The 17,583-nt window shown below is 47.1% G+C and overlaps 22 non-coding genes across 22 annotated transcripts; all 22 read left to right on the top strand.

Annotated features, from left to right (window-relative positions):
- Positions 1–765: 765 nt before the first annotated feature.
- TRNAI-AAU (transfer RNA isoleucine (anticodon AAU)) lies at positions 766–840 on the top strand. Its single transcript has one exon. It is a non-coding gene; the product is annotated as a tRNA-Ile (tRNA).
- Positions 841–1,926: 1,086 nt separating this feature from the next.
- TRNAI-AAU (transfer RNA isoleucine (anticodon AAU)) lies at positions 1,927–2,001 on the top strand. The gene has a single exon. It is a non-coding gene; the product is annotated as a tRNA-Ile (tRNA).
- A 312-nt stretch (positions 2,002–2,313) lies between these two features.
- Positions 2,314–2,388, top strand: TRNAI-AAU (transfer RNA isoleucine (anticodon AAU)). The gene has a single exon. It is a non-coding gene; the product is annotated as a tRNA-Ile (tRNA).
- Positions 2,389–2,700: 312 nt separating this feature from the next.
- Positions 2,701–2,775, top strand: TRNAI-AAU (transfer RNA isoleucine (anticodon AAU)). Its single transcript has one exon. It is a non-coding gene; the product is annotated as a tRNA-Ile (tRNA).
- A 312-nt stretch (positions 2,776–3,087) lies between these two features.
- Positions 3,088–3,162, top strand: TRNAI-AAU (transfer RNA isoleucine (anticodon AAU)). Its single transcript has one exon. It is a non-coding gene; the product is annotated as a tRNA-Ile (tRNA).
- Positions 3,163–3,474: 312 nt separating this feature from the next.
- On the top strand, positions 3,475–3,549 carry TRNAI-AAU (transfer RNA isoleucine (anticodon AAU)). Its single transcript has one exon. It is a non-coding gene; the product is annotated as a tRNA-Ile (tRNA).
- A 1,087-nt stretch (positions 3,550–4,636) lies between these two features.
- Positions 4,637–4,711, top strand: TRNAI-AAU (transfer RNA isoleucine (anticodon AAU)). The gene has a single exon. It is a non-coding gene; the product is annotated as a tRNA-Ile (tRNA).
- A 1,086-nt stretch (positions 4,712–5,797) lies between these two features.
- On the top strand, positions 5,798–5,872 carry TRNAI-AAU (transfer RNA isoleucine (anticodon AAU)). The gene has a single exon. It is a non-coding gene; the product is annotated as a tRNA-Ile (tRNA).
- A 1,632-nt stretch (positions 5,873–7,504) lies between these two features.
- TRNAI-AAU (transfer RNA isoleucine (anticodon AAU)) lies at positions 7,505–7,579 on the top strand. The gene has a single exon. It is a non-coding gene; the product is annotated as a tRNA-Ile (tRNA).
- A 1,087-nt stretch (positions 7,580–8,666) lies between these two features.
- TRNAI-AAU (transfer RNA isoleucine (anticodon AAU)) lies at positions 8,667–8,741 on the top strand. Its single transcript has one exon. It is a non-coding gene; the product is annotated as a tRNA-Ile (tRNA).
- Positions 8,742–9,827: 1,086 nt separating this feature from the next.
- Positions 9,828–9,902, top strand: TRNAI-AAU (transfer RNA isoleucine (anticodon AAU)). The gene has a single exon. It is a non-coding gene; the product is annotated as a tRNA-Ile (tRNA).
- Positions 9,903–10,214: 312 nt separating this feature from the next.
- TRNAI-AAU (transfer RNA isoleucine (anticodon AAU)) lies at positions 10,215–10,289 on the top strand. The gene has a single exon. It is a non-coding gene; the product is annotated as a tRNA-Ile (tRNA).
- Positions 10,290–10,601: 312 nt separating this feature from the next.
- TRNAI-AAU (transfer RNA isoleucine (anticodon AAU)) lies at positions 10,602–10,676 on the top strand. The gene has a single exon. It is a non-coding gene; the product is annotated as a tRNA-Ile (tRNA).
- A 312-nt stretch (positions 10,677–10,988) lies between these two features.
- On the top strand, positions 10,989–11,063 carry TRNAI-AAU (transfer RNA isoleucine (anticodon AAU)). The gene has a single exon. It is a non-coding gene; the product is annotated as a tRNA-Ile (tRNA).
- A 312-nt stretch (positions 11,064–11,375) lies between these two features.
- On the top strand, positions 11,376–11,450 carry TRNAI-AAU (transfer RNA isoleucine (anticodon AAU)). Its single transcript has one exon. It is a non-coding gene; the product is annotated as a tRNA-Ile (tRNA).
- Positions 11,451–12,537: 1,087 nt separating this feature from the next.
- TRNAI-AAU (transfer RNA isoleucine (anticodon AAU)) lies at positions 12,538–12,612 on the top strand. The gene has a single exon. It is a non-coding gene; the product is annotated as a tRNA-Ile (tRNA).
- A 700-nt stretch (positions 12,613–13,312) lies between these two features.
- On the top strand, positions 13,313–13,387 carry TRNAI-AAU (transfer RNA isoleucine (anticodon AAU)). The gene has a single exon. It is a non-coding gene; the product is annotated as a tRNA-Ile (tRNA).
- A 1,086-nt stretch (positions 13,388–14,473) lies between these two features.
- On the top strand, positions 14,474–14,548 carry TRNAI-AAU (transfer RNA isoleucine (anticodon AAU)). The gene has a single exon. It is a non-coding gene; the product is annotated as a tRNA-Ile (tRNA).
- Positions 14,549–14,860: 312 nt separating this feature from the next.
- Positions 14,861–14,935, top strand: TRNAI-AAU (transfer RNA isoleucine (anticodon AAU)). Its single transcript has one exon. It is a non-coding gene; the product is annotated as a tRNA-Ile (tRNA).
- Positions 14,936–15,247: 312 nt separating this feature from the next.
- TRNAI-AAU (transfer RNA isoleucine (anticodon AAU)) lies at positions 15,248–15,322 on the top strand. The gene has a single exon. It is a non-coding gene; the product is annotated as a tRNA-Ile (tRNA).
- Positions 15,323–15,634: 312 nt separating this feature from the next.
- Positions 15,635–15,709, top strand: TRNAI-AAU (transfer RNA isoleucine (anticodon AAU)). The gene has a single exon. It is a non-coding gene; the product is annotated as a tRNA-Ile (tRNA).
- Positions 15,710–16,796: 1,087 nt separating this feature from the next.
- On the top strand, positions 16,797–16,871 carry TRNAI-AAU (transfer RNA isoleucine (anticodon AAU)). Its single transcript has one exon. It is a non-coding gene; the product is annotated as a tRNA-Ile (tRNA).
- Positions 16,872–17,583: the final 712 nt, after the last annotated feature.

The raw sequence follows: 17,583 nt of genomic DNA, 5'->3' as shown, positions 1-17,583 counted from the left end.
CTCAGTTGGGTTAGAGCGTGGTGCTAATAACGCCAAGGTCGCGGGTTCGATCCCCGTACGGACCAGCTTACGTAGTGTCTGAAGAGCCGACAAGCTCTTCTTTGGAAAAGTTAGCAGCCTTTTTTCTTTTGAAAAGTGGAGCAATGAGGCATGTGGCTCAAAGAGGCAAAATGTGCCATTCTGCCTCATGGCGCATTAGCTCAGTTGGGTTAGAATGTGGTGCTAATAGCTCCAAGGCCACTGGCCACGTTCTCCAGTATCCAAAGAGCTGTCAAGTTGTCTTTTGTCAAAGTTTGCAAGCTTTTTTGATGTAGAAAAGGGAGCAGTGATGCATGTGTATGTGGATCAAAGAGGCCAAAAACACAGTGACAAATCATGGCCGGTTAGCTCAGTTGGGTTAGAGCGTGGTGCTAATAACGCCAAGGTCGCGGGTTCGATCCCCGTACGGACCCGCTTACGTAGTGTCTGAAGAGCCGACAAGCTCTTCTTTGGAAAAGTTAGCAGCCTTTTTTCTTTTGAAAAGTGGAGCAATGAGGCATGTGGCTCAAAGAGGAAAAATGTGCCATTCTGCCTCATGGCGCATTAGCTCAGTTGGGTTAGAATGTGGTGCTAATAGCTCCAAGGCCACTGGCCACGTTCTCCAGTGTCAAAAAAAGCGGTCAAGTTGTCTTTTGTCAAAGTTTGCAAGCTTTTTTGATGTAGAAAAGGGAGCAGTGATGCATGTGTATGTTGATCAAAGAGGCCAAAAACGCAGTCACAAATCATGGCCGGTTAGCTCAGTTGGGTTAGAGCATGGTGCTAATAACGCCAAGGTCGCGGGTTCGATCCCCGTACGGGCCAGCTTACGTAGTGTCTAAGGAGCCGACGAGCTCTTCTTTGGAAAAGTTAGCAGCCTTTTTTCTTTTGAAAAGTGGAGCAATGAGGCATGTGGCTCAAAGAGGCAAAATGTGCCATTCTGCCTCATGGCGCATTAGCTCAGTTGGGTTAGAATGTGGTGCTAATAGCTCCAAGGCCACTGGCCACGTTCTCCAGTATCCAAAGAGCCGTCAAGTTGTCTTTTGTCAAAGTTTGCAAGCTTTTTTGATGTAGAAAAGGGAGCAGTGATGCATGTGTATGTGGATCAAAGAGGCCAAAAACACAGTCACAAATAATGGCCGGTTAGCTCAGTTGGGTTAGAGCGTGGTGCTAATAACGCCAAGGTTGCGGGTTCGATCCCCGTACGGGTCAGCTTACGTAGTGTCTGAAGAGCTGACAAGCTTTTCTTTGGAAAAGTTAGCAGCCTTTTTTCTTTTGAAAAGTGGAGCAATGAGGCATGTGGCTCAAAGAGGCAAAATGTGCCATTCTGCCTCATGGCGCATTAGCTCAGTTGGGTTAGAATGTGGTGCTAATAGCTCCAAGGCCACTGGCCACGTTCTCCAGAGTCCAAAGAGCCGTCAAGTTGTCTTTTGTCAAGGTTTGCAAGCTTTTTTGATGTAGAAAAGGGAGCAGTGATGCATGTGTATGTGGATCAAAGAGGCCAAAAACACAGTGACAAGTCATGGACGGTTAGCTCAGTTGGGTTAGAGCGTGGTGCTAATACCGCCAAGGTCGCAGGTTCGATCCCCGTACGGACCAGCTTACGTAATGTCTGAAGAGCCGACAAGCTCTTCTTTGGAAAAGTTAGCAGCCTTTTTTCTTTTGAAAAGTGGAGCAATGAGGCATGTGGCTCAAAGAGGCAAAATGTGCCATTCTGCCTCATGGCGCATTAGCTCAGTTGGGTTAGAATGTGGTGCTAATAGCTCCAAGGTCACTGGCCACGTTCTCCAGTATCCAAAGAGCCGTCAAGTTGTCTTTTATCAAAGTTTGCAAGCTTTTTTGATGTAGAAAAGGGAGCAGTGATGCATGTTTATGTGGATCAAAGAGGCCAAAAACACAGGCGCAAATCATGGCCGGTTAGCTCAGTTGGGTTAGAGCGTGGTGCTAATAACGCCAAGGTCACGGGTTCGATCCCCGTACGGGCCAGCTTACGTAGTGTCTGAAGAGCCGACAAGCTCTTCTTTGGAAAAGTTAGCAGCCTTTTTTCTTTTGAAAAGTGGAGCAATGAGGCATGTGGCTCAAAGAGGCAAAATGTGCCATTCTGCCTCATGGCGCATTAGCTCAGTTGGGTTAGAATGTGGTGCTAATAGCTCCAAGGCCACTGGCCACGTTCTCCAGTATCCAAAGAGCCGTCAAGTTGTCTTTTATCAAAGTTTGCAAGCTTTTTTGATGTAGAAAAGGGAGCAGTGATGCATGTGTATGTTGATCAAAGAGGCCAAAAACACAGTCACAAATCATGGCCGGTTAGCTCAGTTGGGTTAGAGCGTGGTGCTAATAACGCCAAGGTCACGGGTTCGATCCCCGTATGGGCCAGCTTACGTAGTGTCTGAAGAGCCGACAAGCTCTTCTTTGGAAAAGTTAGCAGCCTTTTTTCTTTTGAAAAGTGGAGCAATGAGGCATGTGGCTCAAAGAGGCAAAATGTGCCATTCTGCCTCATGGCGCATTAGCTCAGTTGGGTTAGAATGTGGTGCTAATAGCTCCAAGGTCACTGGCCACGTTCTCCAGTATCCAAAGAGCCGTCAAGTTGTCTTTTATCAAAGTTTGCAAGCTTTTTTGATGTAGAAAAGGGAGCAGTGATGCATGTTTATGTGGATCAAAGAAGCCAAAAACACAGGCGCAAATCATGGCCGGTTAGCTCAGTTGGGTTAGAGCGTGGTGCTAATAACGCCAAGGTCACGGGTTCGATCCCCGTACGGGCCAGCTTACGTAGTGTCTGAAGAGCCGACAAGCTCTTCTTTGGAAAAGTTAGCAGCCTTTTTTCTTTTGAAAAGTGGAGCAATGAGGCATGTGGCTCAAAGAGGCAAAATGTGCCATTCTGCCTCATGGCGCATTAGCTCAGTTGGGTTAGAATGTGGTGCTAATAGCTCCAAGGCCACTGGCCACGTTCTCCAGTATCCAAAGAGCCGTCAAGTTGTCTTTTATCAAAGTTTGCAAGCTTTTTTGATGTAGAAAAGGGAGCAGTGATGCATGTGTATGTTGATCAAAGAGGCCAAAAACACAGGCACAAATCATGGCCGGTTAGCTCAGTTGGGTTAGAGCGTGGTGCTAATAACGCCAAGGTCACGGGTTCGATCCCCGTATGGGCCAGCTTACGTAGTGTCTGAAGAGCCGACAAGCTCTTCTTTGGAAAAGTTAGCAGCCTTTTTTCTTTTGAAAAGTGGAGCAATGAGGCATGTGGCTCAAAGAGGCAAAATGTGCCATTCTGCCTCATGGCGCATTAGCTCAGTTGGGTTAGAATGTGGTGTTAATAGCTCCAAGGCCACTGGCCACGTTCTCCAGTATCCAAAGAGCCGTCAAGTTGTCTTTTATCAAAGTTTGCAAGCTTTTTTGATGTAGAAAAGGGAGCAGTGATGCATGTGTATGTGGATCAAAGAGGCCAAAAACACAGGCACAAATCATGGCCGGTTAGCTCAGTTGGGTTAGAGCGTGGTGCTAATAACGCCAAGGTCACGGGTTCGATCCCCGTATGGGCCAGCTTACGTAGTGTCTGAAGAGCCGACAAGCTCTTCTTTGGAAAAGTTAGCAGCCTTTTTTCTTTTGAAAAGTGGAGCAATGAGGCATGTGGCTCAAAGAGGCAAAATGTGCCATTCTGCCTCATGGCGCATTAGCTCAGTTGGGTTAGAATGTGGTGCTAATAGCTCCAAGGCCACTGGCCACGTTCTCCAGTATCCAAAGAGCCGTCAAGTTGTCTTTTGTCAAAGTTTGCAAGCTTTTTTGATGTAGAAAAGGGAGCAGTGATGCATGTGTATGTGGATCAAAGAGGCCAAAAACACAGTGACAAATCATGGCCGGTTAGCTCAGTTGGGTTAGAGCGTGGTGCTAATAATGCCAAGGTCGCGGGTTCGATCCCCGTACGGACCAGCTTACGTAGTGTCTGAAGAGCCGACAAGCTCTTCTTTGGAAAAGTTAGCAGCCTTTTTTCTTTTGAAAAGTGGAGCAATGAGGCATGTGGCTCAAAGAGGCAAAATGTGCCATTCTGCCTCATGGCGCATTAGCTCAGTTGGGTTAGAATGTGGTGCTAATAGCTCCAAGGCCACTGGCCACGTTCTCCAGTATCCAAAGAGCTGTCAAGTTGTCTTTTGTCAAAGTTTGCAAGCTTTTTTGATGTAGAAAAGGGAGCAGTGATGCATGTGTATGTGGATCAAAGAGGCCAAAAACACAGTGACAAATCATGGCCGGTTAGCTCAGTTGGGTTAGAGCGTGGTGCTAATAACGCCAAGGTCGCGGGTTCGATCCCCGTACGGACCCGCTTACGTAGTGTCTGAAGAGCCGACAAGCTCTTCTTTGGAAAAGTTAGCAGCCTTTTTTCTTTTGAAAAGTGGAGCAATGAGGCATGTGGCTCAAAGAGGAAAAATGTGCCATTCTGCCTCATGGCGCATTAGCTCAGTTGGGTTAGAATGTGGTGCTAATAGCTCCAAGGCCACTGGCCACGTTCTCCAGTGTCAAAAAAAGCGGTCAAGTTGTCTTTTGTCAAAGTTTGCAAGCTTTTTTGATGTAGAAAAGGGAGCAGTGATGCATGTGTATGTTGATCAAAGAGGCCAAAAACGCAGTCACAAATCATGGCCGGTTAGCTCAGTTGGGTTAGAGCATGGTGCTAATAACGCCAAGGTCGCGGGTTCGATCCCCGTACGGGCCAGCTTACGTAGTGTCTAAGGAGCCGACGAGCTCTTCTTTGGAAAAGTTAGCAGCCTTTTTTCTTTTGAAAAGTGGAGCAATGAGGCATGTGGCTCAAAGAGGCAAAATGTGCCATTCTGCCTCATGGCGCATTAGCTCAGTTGGGTTAGAATGTGGTGCTAATAGCTCCAAGGCCACTGGCCACGTTCTCCAGTATCCAAAGAGCCGTCAAGTTGTCTTTTGTCAAAGTTTGCAAGCTTTTTTGATGTAGAAAAGGGAGCAGTGATGCATGTGTATGTGGATCAAAGAGGCCAAAAACACAGTCACAAATAATGGCCGGTTAGCTCAGTTGGGTTAGAGCGTGGTGCTAATAACGCCAAGGTTGCGGGTTCGATCCCCGTACGGGTCAGCTTACGTAGTGTCTGAAGAGCTGACAAGCTTTTCTTTGGAAAAGTTAGCAGCCTTTTTTCTTTTGAAAAGTGGAGCAATGAGGCATGTGGCTCAAAGAGGCAAAATGTGCCATTCTGCCTCATGGCGCATTAGCTCAGTTGGGTTAGAATGTGGTGCTAATAGCTCCAAGGCCACTGGCCACGTTCTCCAGAGTCCAAAGAGCCGTCAAGTTGTCTTTTGTCAAGGTTTGCAAGCTTTTTTGATGTAGAAAAGGGAGCAGTGATGCATGTGTATGTGGATCAAAGAGGCCAAAAACACAGTGACAAGTCATGGACGGTTAGCTCAGTTGGGTTAGAGCGTGGTGCTAATACCGCCAAGGTCGCAGGTTCGATCCCCGTACGGACCAGCTTACGTAATGTCTGAAGAGCCGACAAGCTCTTCTTTGGAAAAGTTAGCAGCCTTTTTTCTTTTGAAAAGTGGAGCAATGAGGCATGTGGCTCAAAGAGGCAAAATGTGCCATTCTGCCTCATGGCGCATTAGCTCAGTTGGGTTAGAATGTGGTGCTAATAGCTCCAAGGTCACTGGCCACGTTCTCCAGTATCCAAAGAGCCGTCAAGTTGTCTTTTATCAAAGTTTGCAAGCTTTTTTGATGTAGAAAAGGGAGCAGTGATGCATGTTTATGTGGATCAAAGAGGCCAAAAACACAGGCGCAAATCATGGCCGGTTAGCTCAGTTGGGTTAGAGCGTGGTGCTAATAACGCCAAGGTCACGGGTTCGATCCCCGTACAGGCCAGCTTACGTAGTGTCTGAAGAGCCGACAAGCTCTTCTTTGGAAAAGTTAGCAGCCTTTTTTCTTTTGAAAAGTGGAGCAATGAGGCATGTGGCTCAAAGAGGCAAAATGTGCCATTCTGCCTCATGGCGCATTAGCTCAGTTGGGTTAGAATGTGGTGCTAATAGCTCCAAGGCCACTGGCCACGTTCTCCAGTATCCAAAGAGCCGTCAAGTTGTCTTTTATCAAAGTTTGCAAGCTTGAGGCATGTGGCTCAAAGAGGCAAAATGTGCCATTCTGCCTCATGGCGCATTAGCTCAGTTGGGTTAGAATGTGGTGCTAATAGCTCCAAGGCCACTGGCCACGTTCTCCAGTGTCAAAAAAAGCGGTCAAGTTGTCTTTTGTCAAAGTTTGCAAGCTTTTTTGATGTAGAAAAGGGAGCAGTGATGCATGTGTATGTTGATCAAAGAGGCCAAAAACGCAGTCACAAATCATGGCCGGTTAGCTCAGTTGGGTTAGAGCATGGTGCTAATAACGCCAAGGTCGCGGGTTCGATCCCCTTACGGGCCAGCTTACGTAGTGTCTAAGGAGCCGACGAGCTCTTCTTTGGAAAAGTTAGCAGCCTTTTTTCTTTTGAAAAGTGGAGCAATGAGGCATGTGGCTCAAAGAGGCAAAATGTGCCATTCTGCCTCATGGCGCATTAGCTCAGTTGGGTTAGAATGTGGTGCTAATAGCTCCAAGGCCACTGGCCACGTTCTCCAGTATCCAAAGAGCCGTCAAGTTGTCTTTTGTCAAAGTTTGCAAGCTTTTTTGATGTAGAAAAGGGAGCAGTGATGCATGTGTATGTGGATCAAAGAGGCCAAAAACACAGTCACAAATAATGGCCGGTTAGCTCAGTTGGGTTAGAGCGTGGTGCTAATAACGCCAAGGTTGCGGGTTCGATCCCCGTACGGGTCAGCTTACGTAGTGTCTGAAGAGCTGACAAGCTTTTCTTTGGAAAAGTTAGCAGCCTTTTTTCTTTTGAAAAGTGGAGCAATGAGGCATGTGGCTCAAAGAGGCAAAATGTGCCATTCTGCCTCATGGCGCATTAGCTCAGTTGGGTTAGAATGTGGTGCTAATAGCTCCAAGGCCACTGGCCACGTTCTCCAGTGTACAAAGAGCCGTCAAGTTGTCTTTTGTCAAAGTTTGCAAGCTTTTTTGATGTAGAAAAGGGAGCAGTGATGCATGTGTATGTGGATCAAAGAGGCCAAAAACACAGTGACAAGTCATGGACGGTTAGCTCAGTTGGGTTAGAGCGTGGTGCTAATAACGCCATGGTCGCAGGTTCGATCCCCGTACGGACCAGCTTACGTAATGTCTGAAGAGCCGACAAGCTCTTCTTTGGAAAAGTTAGCAGCCTTTTTTCTTTTGAAAAGTGGAGCAATGAGGCATGTGGCTCAAAGAGGCAAAATGTGCCATTCTGCCTCATGGCGCATTAGCTCAGTTGGGTTAGAATGTGGTGCTAATAGCTCCAAGGTCACTGGCCACGTTCTCCAGTATCCAAAGAGCCGTCAAGTTGTCTTTTATCAAAGTTTGCAAGCTTTTTTGATGTAGAAAAGGGAGCAGTGATGCATGTTTATGTGGATCAAAGAGGCCAAAAACACAGGCGCAAATCATGGCCGGTTAGCTCAGTTGGGTTAGAGCGTGGTGCTAATAACGCCAAGGTCACGGGTTCGATCCCCGTACGGGCCAGCTTACGTAGTGTCTGAAGAGCCGACAAGCTCTTCTTTGGAAAAGTTAGCAGCCTTTTTTCTTTTGAAAAGTGGAGCAATGAGGCATGTGGCTCAAAGAGGCAAAATGTGCCATTCTGCCTCATGGCGCATTAGCTCAGTTGGGTTAGAATGTGGTGCTAATAGCTCCAAGGCCACTGGCCACGTTCTCCAGTATCCAAAGAGCCGTCAAGTTGTCTTTTGTCAAAGTTTGCAAGCTTTTTTGATGTAGAAAAGGGAGCAGTGATGCATGTGTATGTGGATCAAAGAGGCCAAAAACACAGTGACAAATCATGGCCGGTTAGCTCAGTTGGGTTAGAGCGTGGTGCTAATAACGCCAAGGTCGCGGGTTCGATCCCCGTACGGACCAGCTTACGTAGTGTCTGAAGAGCCGACAAGCTCTTCTTTGGAAAAGTTAGCAGCCTTTTTTCTTTTGAAAAGTGGAGCAATGAGGCATGTGGCTCAAAGAGGCAAAATGTGCCATTCTGCCTCATGGCGCATTAGCTCAGTTGGGTTAGAATGTGGTGCTAATAGCTCCAAGGCCACTGGCCACGTTCTCCAGTATCCAAAGAGCTGTCAAGTTGTCTTTTGTCAAAGTTTGCAAGCTTTTTTGATGTAGAAAAGGGAGCAGTGATGCATGTGTATGTGGATCAAAGAGGCCAAAAACACAGTGACAAATCATGGCCGGTTAGCTCAGTTGGGTTAGAGCGTGGTGCTAATAACGCCAAGGTCGCGGGTTCGATCCCCGTACGGACCCGCTTACGTAGTGTCTGAAGAGCCGACAAGCTCTTCTTTGGAAAAGTTAGCAGCCTTTTTTCTTTTGAAAAGTGGAGCAATGAGGCATGTGGCTCAAAGAGGAAAAATGTGCCATTCTGCCTCATGGCGCATTAGCTCAGTTGGGTTAGAATGTGGTGCTAATAGCTCCAAGGCCACTGGCCACGTTCTCCAGTGTCAAAAAAAGCGGTCAAGTTGTCTTTTGTCAAAGTTTGCAAGCTTTTTTGATGTAGAAAAGGGAGCAGTGATGCATGTGTATGTTGATCAAAGAGGCCAAAAACGCAGTCACAAATCATGGCCGGTTAGCTCAGTTGGGTTAGAGCATGGTGCTAATAACGCCAAGGTCGCGGGTTCGATCCCCGTACGGGCCAGCTTACGTAGTGTCTAAGGAGCCGACGAGCTCCTCTTTGGAAAAGTTAGCAGCCTTTTTTCTTTTGAAAAGTGGAGCAATGAGGCATGTGGCTCAAAGAGGCAAAATGTGCCATTCTGCCTCATGGCGCATTAGCTCAGTTGGGTTAGAATGTGGTGCTAATAGCTCCAAGGCCACTGGCCACGTTCTCCAGTATCCAAAGAGCCGTCAAGTTGTCTTTTGTCAAAGTTTGCAAGCTTTTTTGATGTAGAAAAGGGAGCAGTGATGCATGTGTATGTGGATCAAAGAGGCCAAAAACACAGTCACAAATAATGGCCGGTTAGCTCAGTTGGGTTAGAGCGTGGTGCTAATAACGCCAAGGTTGCGGGTTCGATCCCCGTACGGGTCAGCTTACGTAGTGTCTGAAGAGCTGACAAGCTTTTCTTTGGAAAAGTTAGCAGCCTTTTTTCTTTTGAAAAGTGGAGCAATGAGGCATGTGGCTCAAAGAGGCAAAATGTGCCATTCTGCCTCATGGCGCATTAGCTCAGTTGGGTTAGAATGTGGTGCTAATAGCTCCAAGGCCACTGGCCACGTTCTCCAGAGTCCAAAGAGCCGTCAAGTTGTCTTTTGTCAAGGTTTGCAAGCTTTTTTGATGTAGAAAAGGGAGCAGTGATGCATGTGTATGTGGATCAAAGAGGCCAAAAACACAGTGACAAGTCATGGACGGTTAGCTCAGTTGGGTTAGAGCGTGGTGCTAATACCGCCAAGGTCGCAGGTTCGATCCCCGTACGGACCAGCTTACGTAATGTCTGAAGAGCCGACAAGCTCTTCTTTGGAAAAGTTAGCAGCCTTTTTTCTTTTGAAAAGTGGAGCAATGAGGCATGTGGCTCAAAGAGGCAAAATGTGCCATTCTGCCTCATGGCGCATTAGCTCAGTTGGGTTAGAATGTGGTGCTAATAGCTCCAAGGTCACTGGCCACGTTCTCCAGTATCCAAAGAGCCGTCAAGTTGTCTTTTATCAAAGTTTGCAAGCTTTTTTGATGTAGAAAAGGGAGCAGTGATGCATGTTTATGTGGATCAAAGAGGCCAAAAACACAGGCGCAAATCATGGCCGGTTAGCTCAGTTGGGTTAGAGCGTGGTGCTAATAACGCCAAGGTCACGGGTTCGATCCCCGTACGGGCCAGCTTACGTAGTGTCTGAAGAGCCGACAAGCTCTTCTTTGGAAAAGTTAGCAGCCTTTTTTCTTTTGAAAAGTGGAGCAATGAGGCATGTGGCTCAAAGAGGCAAAATGTGCCATTCTGCCTCATGGCGCATTAGCTCAGTTGGGTTAGAATGTGGTGCTAATAGCTCCAAGGCCACTGGCCACGTTCTCCAGTATCCAAAGAGCCGTCAAGTTGTCTTTTATCAAAGTTTGCAAGCTTTTTTGATGTAGAAAAGGGAGCAGTGATGCATGTGTATGTTGATCAAAGAGGCCAAAAACACAGTCACAAATCATGGCCGGTTAGCTCAGTTGGGTTAGAGCGTGGTGCTAATAACGCCAAGGTCACGGGTTCGATCCCCGTATGGGCCAGCTTACGTAGTGTCTGAAGAGCCGACAAGCTCTTCTTTGGAAAAGTTAGCAGCCTTTTTTCTTTTGAAAAGTGGAGCAATGAGGCATGTGGCTCAAAGAGGCAAAATGTGCCATTCTGCCTCATGGCGCATTAGCTCAGTTGGGTTAGAATGTGGTGCTAATAGCTCCAAGGTCACTGGCCACGTTCTCCAGTATCCAAAGAGCCGTCAAGTTGTCTTTTATCAAAGTTTGCAAGCTTTTTTGATGTAGAAAAGGGAGCAGTGATGCATGTTTATGTGGATCAAAGAAGCCAAAAACACAGGCGCAAATCATGGCCGGTTAGCTCAGTTGGGTTAGAGCGTGGTGCTAATAACGCCAAGGTCACGGGTTCGATCCCCGTACGGGCCAGCTTACGTAGTGTCTGAAGAGCCGACAAGCTCTTCTTTGGAAAAGTTAGCAGCCTTTTTTCTTTTGAAAAGTGGAGCAATGAGGCATGTGGCTCAAAGAGGCAAAATGTGCCATTCTGCCTCATGGCGCATTAGCTCAGTTGGGTTAGAATGTGGTGCTAATAGCTCCAAGGCCACTGGCCACGTTCTCCAGTATCCAAAGAGCCGTCAAGTTGTCTTTTATCAAAGTTTGCAAGCTTTTTTGATGTAGAAAAGGGAGCAGTGATGCATGTGTATGTTGATCAAAGAGGCCAAAAACACAGGCACAAATCATGGCCGGTTAGCTCAGTTGGGTTAGAGCGTGGTGCTAATAACGCCAAGGTCACGGGTTCGATCCCCGTATGGGCCAGCTTACGTAGTGTCTGAAGAGCCGACAAGCTCTTCTTTGGAAAAGTTAGCAGCCTTTTTTCTTTTGAAAAGTGGAGCAATGAGGCATGTGGCTCAAAGAGGCAAAATGTGCCATTCTGCCTCATGGCGCATTAGCTCAGTTGGGTTAGAATGTGGTGTTAATAGCTCCAAGGCCACTGGCCACGTTCTCCAGTATCCAAAGAGCCGTCAAGTTGTCTTTTATCAAAGTTTGCAAGCTTTTTTGATGTAGAAAAGGGAGCAGTGATGCATGTGTATGTGGATCAAAGAGGCCAAAAACACAGGCACAAATCATGGCCGGTTAGCTCAGTTGGGTTAGAGCGTGGTGCTAATAACGCCAAGGTCACGGGTTCGATCCCCGTATGGGCCAGCTTACGTAGTGTCTGAAGAGCCGACAAGCTCTTCTTTGGAAAAGTTAGCAGCCTTTTTTCTTTTGAAAAGTGGAGCAATGAGGCATGTGGCTCAAAGAGGCAAAATGTGCCATTCTGCCTCATGGCGCATTAGCTCAGTTGGGTTAGAATGTGGTGCTAATAGCTCCAAGGCCACTGGCCACGTTCTCCAGTATCCAAAGAGCCGTCAAGTTGTCTTTTGTCAAAGTTTGCAAGCTTTTTTGATGTAGAAAAGGGAGCAGTGATGCATGTGTATGTGGATCAAAGAGGCCAAAAACACAGTGACAAATCATGGCCGGTTAGCTCAGTTGGGTTAGAGCGTGGTGCTAATAACGCCAAGGTCGCGGGTTCGATCCCCGTACGGACCAGCTTACGTAGTGTCTGAAGAGCCGACAAGCTCTTCTTTGGAAAAGTTAGCAGCCTTTTTTCTTTTGAAAAGTGGAGCAATGAGGCATGTGGCTCAAAGAGGCAAAATGTGCCATTCTGCCTCATGGCGCATTAGCTCAGTTGGGTTAGAATGTGGTGCTAATAGCTCCAAGGCCACTGGCCACGTTCTCCAGTATCCAAAGAGCTGTCAAGTTGTCTTTTGTCAAAGTTTGCAAGCTTTTTTGATGTAGAAAAGGGAGCAGTGATGCATGTGTATGTGGATCAAAGAGGCCAAAAACACAGTGACAAATCATGGCCGGTTAGCTCAGTTGGGTTAGAGCGTGGTGCTAATAACGCCAAGGTCGCGGGTTCGATCCCCGTACGGACCCGCTTACGTAGTGTCTGAAGAGCCGACAAGCTCTTCTTTGGAAAAGTTAGCAGCCTTTTTTCTTTTGAAAAGTGGAGCAATGAGGCATGTGGCTCAAAGAGGAAAAATGTGCCATTCTGCCTCATGGCGCATTAGCTCAGTTGGGTTAGAATGTGGTGCTAATAGCTCCAAGGCCACTGGCCACGTTCTCCAGTGTCAAAAAAAGCGGTCAAGTTGTCTTTTGTCAAAGTTTGCAAGCTTTTTTGATGTAGAAAAGGGAGCAGTGATGCATGTGTATGTTGATCAAAGAGGCCAAAAACGCAGTCACAAATCATGGCCGGTTAGCTCAGTTGGGTTAGAGCATGGTGCTAATAACGCCAAGGTCGCGGGTTCGATCCCCGTACGGGCCAGCTTACGTAGTGTCTAAGGAGCCGACGAGCTCTTCTTTGGAAAAGTTAGCAGCCTTTTTTCTTTTGAAAAGTGGAGCAATGAGGCATGTGGCTCAAAGAGGCAAAATGTGCCATTCTGCCTCATGGCGCATTAGCTCAGTTGGGTTAGAATGTGGTGCTAATAGCTCCAAGGCCACTGGCCACGTTCTCCAGTATCCAAAGAGCCGTCAAGTTGTCTTTTGTCAAAGTTTGCAAGCTTTTTTGATGTAGAAAAGGGAGCAGTGATGCATGTGTATGTGTATCAAAGAGGCCAAAAACAGAGGCACAAATCATGGCTGGTTAGCTCAGTTGGGTTAGAGCGTGGTGCTAATAGCGCCAAGGTCGCGGGTTTGATCCCCGTACGGGCCAGCTTACGTAGTGTCTGAAGAGCCGACAAGCTTTTCTTTGGAAAAGTTAGCAGCCTTTTTTCTTTTGAAAAGTGGAGCAATGAGGCATGTGGCTCAAAGAGGAAAAATGTGCCATTCTGCCTCATGGCGCATTAGCTCAGTTGGGTTAGAATGTGGTGCTAATAGCTCCAAGGCCACTGGCCACGTTCTCCAGTGTCAAAAAAAGCGGTCAAGTTGTCTTTTGTCAAAGTTTGCAAGCTTTTTTGATGTAGAAAAGGGAGCAGTGATGCATGTGTATGTTGATCAAAGAGGCCAAAAACGCAGTCACAAATCATGGCCGGTTAGCTCAGTTGGGTTAGAGCATGGTGCTAATAACGCCAAGGTCGCGGGTTCGATCCCCGTACGGGCCAGCTTACGTAGTGTCTAAGGAGCCGACGAGCTCTTCTTTGGAAAAGTTAGCAGCCTTTTTTCTTTTGAAAAGTGGAGCAATGAGGCATGTGGCTCAAAGAGGCAAAATGTGCCATTCTGCCTCATGGCGCATTAGCTCAGTTGGGTTAGAATGTGGTGCTAATAGCTCCAAGGCCACTGGCCACGTTCTCCAGTATCCAAAGAGCCGTCAAGTTGTCTTTTGTCAAAGTTTGCAAGCTTTTTTGATGTAGAAAAGGGAGCAGTGATGCATGTGTATGTGGATCAAAGAGGCCAAAAACACAGTCACAAATAATGGCCGGTTAGCTCAGTTGGGTTAGAGCGTGGTGCTAATAACGCCAAGGTTGCGGGTTCGATCCCCGTACGGGTCAGCTTACGTAGTGTCTGAAGAGCTGACAAGCTTTTCTTTGGAAAAGTTAGCAGCCTTTTTTCTTTTGAAAAGTGGAGCAATGAGGCATGTGGCTCAAAGAGGCAAAATGTGCCATTCTGCCTCATGGCGCATTAGCTCAGTTGGGTTAGAATGTGGTGCTAATAGCTCCAAGGCCACTGGCCACGTTCTCCAGAGTCCAAAGAGCCGTCAAGTTGTCTTTTGTCAAGGTTTGCAAGCTTTTTTGATGTAGAAAAGGGAGCAGTGATGCATGTGTATGTGGATCAAAGAGGCCAAAAACACAGTGACAAGTCATGGACGGTTAGCTCAGTTGGGTTAGAGCGTGGTGCTAATACCGCCAAGGTCGCAGGTTCGATCCCCGTACGGACCAGCTTACGTAATGTCTGAAGAGCCGACAAGCTCTTCTTTGGAAAAGTTAGCAGCCTTTTTTCTTTTGAAAAGTGGAGCAATGAGGCATGTGGCTCAAAGAGGCAAAATGTGCCATTCTGCCTCATGGCGCATTAGCTCAGTTGGGTTAGAATGTGGTGCTAATAGCTCCAAGGTCACTGGCCACGTTCTCCAGTATCCAAAGAGCCGTCAAGTTGTCTTTTATCAAAGTTTGCAAGCTTTTTTGATGTAGAAAAGGGAGCAGTGATGCATGTTTATGTGGATCAAAGAGGCCAAAAACACAGGCGCAAATCATGGCCGGTTAGCTCAGTTGGGTTAGAGCGTGGTGCTAATAACGCCAAGGTCACGGGTTCGATCCCCGTACGGGCCAGCTTACGTAGTGTCTGAAGAGCCGACAAGCTCTTCTTTGGAAAAGTTAGCAGCCTTTTTTCTTTTGAAAAGTGGAGCAATGAGGCATGTGGCTCAAAGAGGCAAAATGTGCCATTCTGCCTCATGGCGCATTAGCTCAGTTGGGTTAGAATGTGGTGCTAATAGCTCCAAGGCCACTGGCCACGTTCTCCAGTATCCAAAGAGCCGTCAAGTTGTCTTTTATCAAAGTTTGCAAGCTTTTTTGATGTAGAAAAGGGAGCAGTGATGCATGTGTATGTTGATCAAAGAGGCCAAAAACACAGTCACAAACCATGGCCGGTTAGCTCAGTTGGGTTAGAGCGTGGTGCTAATAACGCCAAGGTCACGGGTTCGATCCCCGTATGGGCCAGCTTACGTAGTGTCTGAAGAGCCGACAAGCTCTTCTTTGGAAAAGTTAGCAGCCTTTTTTCTTTTGAAAAGTGGAGCAATGAGGCATGTGGCTCAAAGAGGCAAAATGTGCCATTCTGCCTCATGGCGCATTAGCTCAGTTGGGTTAGAATGTGGTGCTAATAGCTCCAAGGTCACTGGCCACGTTCTCCAGTATCCAAAGAGCCGTCAAGTTGTCTTTTATCAAAGTTTGCAAGCTTTTTTGATGTAGAAAAGGGAGCAGTGATGCATGTTTATGTGGATCAAAGAAGCCAAAAACACAGGCGCAAATCATGGCCGGTTAGCTCAGTTGGGTTAGAGCGTGGTGCTAATAACGCCAAGGTCACGGGTTCGATCCCCGTACGGGCCAGCTTACGTAGTGTCTGAAGAGCCGACAAGCTCTTCTTTGGAAAAGTTAGCAGCCTTTTTTCTTTTGAAAAGTGGAGCAATGAGGCATGTGGCTCAAAGAGGCAAAATGTGCCATTCTGCCTCATGGCGCATTAGCTCAGTTGGGTTAGAATGTGGTGCTAATAGCTCCAAGGCCACTGGCCACGTTCTCCAGTATCCAAAGAGCCGTCAAGTTGTCTTTTATCAAAGTTTGCAAGCTTTTTTGATGTAGAAAAGGGAGCAGTGATGCATGTGTATGTTGATCAAAGAGGCCAAAAACACAGGCACAAATCATGGCCGGTTAGCTCAGTTGGGTTAGAGCGTGGTGCTAATAACGCCAAGGTCACGGGTTCGATCCCCGTATGGGCCAGCTTACGTAGTGTCTGAAGAGCCGACAAGCTCTTCTTTGGAAAAGTTAGCAGCCTTTTTTCTTTTGAAAAGTGGAGCAATGAGGCATGTGGCTCAAAGAGGCAAAATGTGCCATTCTGCCTCATGGCGCATTAGCTCAGTTGGGTTAGAATGTGGTGTTAATAGCTCCAAGGCCACTGGCCACGTTCTCCAGTATCCAAAGAGCCGTCAAGTTGTCTTTTATCAAAGTTTGCAAGCTTTTTTGATGTAGAAAAGGGAGCAGTGATGCATGTGTATGTGGATCAAAGAGGCCAAAAACACAGGCACAAATCATGGCCGGTTAGCTCAGTTGGGTTAGAGCGTGGTGCTAATAACGCCAAGGTCACGTGTTCGATCCCCGTATGGGCCAGCTTACGTAGTGTCTGAAGAGCCGACAAGCTCTTCTTTGGAAAAGTTAGCAGCCTTTTTTCTTTTGAAAAGTGGAGCAATGAGGCATGTGGCTCAAAGAGGCAAAATGTGCCATTCTGCCTCATGGCGCATTAGCTCAGTTGGGTTAGAATGTGGTGCTAATAGCTCCAAGGCCACTGGCCACGTTCTCCAGTATCCAAAGAGCCGTCAAGTTGTCTTTTGTCAAAGTTTGCAAGCTTTTTTGATGTAGAAAAGGGAGCAGTGATGCATGTGTATGTGGATCAAAGAGGCCAAAAACACAGTGACAAATCATGGCCGGTTAGCTCAGTTGGGTTAGAGTGTGGTGCTAATAACGCCAAGGTCGCGGGTTCGATCCCCGTACGGACCAGCTTACGTAGTGTCTGAAGAGCCGACAAGCTCTTCTTTGGAAAAGTTAGCAGCCTTTTTTCTTTTGAAAAGTGGAGCAATGAGGCATGTGGCTCAAAGAGGCAAAATGTGCCATTCTGCCTCATGGCGCATTAGCTCAGTTGGGTTAGAATGTGGTGCTAATAGCTCCAAGGCCACTGGCCACGTTCTCCAGTGTCAAAAAAAGCGGTCAAGTTGTCTTTTGTCAAAGTTTGCAAGCTTTTTTGATGTAGAAAAGGGAGCAGTGATGCATGTGTATGTGTATCAAAGAGGCCAAAAATACAGTCACAAATCATGGCCGGTTAGCTCAGTTGGGTTAGAGCGTGGTGCTAATAACGCCAAGGTCGCGGGTTCAATCCCCGTACGGGCCAGCTTACGTAGTGTCTGAAGAGCCGACAAGCTCTTCTTTGGAAAAGTTAGCAGCCTTTTTTCTTTTGAAAAGTGGAGCAATGAGGCATGTGGCTCAAAGAGGCAAAATGTGCTATTCTGCCTCATGGCGCATTAGCTCAGTTGGGTTAGAATGTGGTGCTAATAGCTCCAAGGCCACTGGCCACGTTCTCCAGTATCCAAAGAGCCGTCAAGTTGTCTTTTGTCAAAGTTTGTAAGCTTTTTTGATGTAGAAAAGGGAGCAGTGATGCATGTGTATGTGGATCAAAGAGGCCAAAAACACAGTCACAAATAATGGCCGGTTAGCTCAGTTGGGTTAGAGCGTGGTGCTAATAACGCCAAGGTTGCGGGTTCGATCCCCGTACGGGCCAGCTTACGTAGTGTCTGAAGAGCCGACAAGCTTTTCTTTGGAAAAGTTAGCAGCCTTTTTTCTTTTGAAAAGTGGAGCAATGAGGCATGTGGCTCAAAGAGGCAAAATGTGCCATTCTGCCTCATGGCGCATTAGCTCAGTTGGGTTAGAATGTGGTGCTAATAGCTCCAAGGCCACTGGCCACGTTCTCCAGTGTCAAAAAAAGCGGTCAAGTTGTCTTTTGTCAAAGTTTGCAAGCTTTTTTGATGTAGAAAAGGGAGCAGTGATGCATGTGTATGTGGATCAAAGAGGCCAAAAACACAGTGACAAATCATGGCCGGTTAGCT

The sequence above is a fragment of the Eleutherodactylus coqui genome, chromosome 2, assembly GCF_035609145.1.
Source record: "Eleutherodactylus coqui strain aEleCoq1 chromosome 2, aEleCoq1.hap1, whole genome shotgun sequence".
In the NCBI taxonomy this organism is placed as follows: Eukaryota; Metazoa; Chordata; class Amphibia; order Anura; family Eleutherodactylidae; genus Eleutherodactylus; species Eleutherodactylus coqui.
The sequence above is the reverse complement of the archived record's forward strand: the minus strand, read 5'-3'. Positions and strand labels throughout refer to the sequence as shown.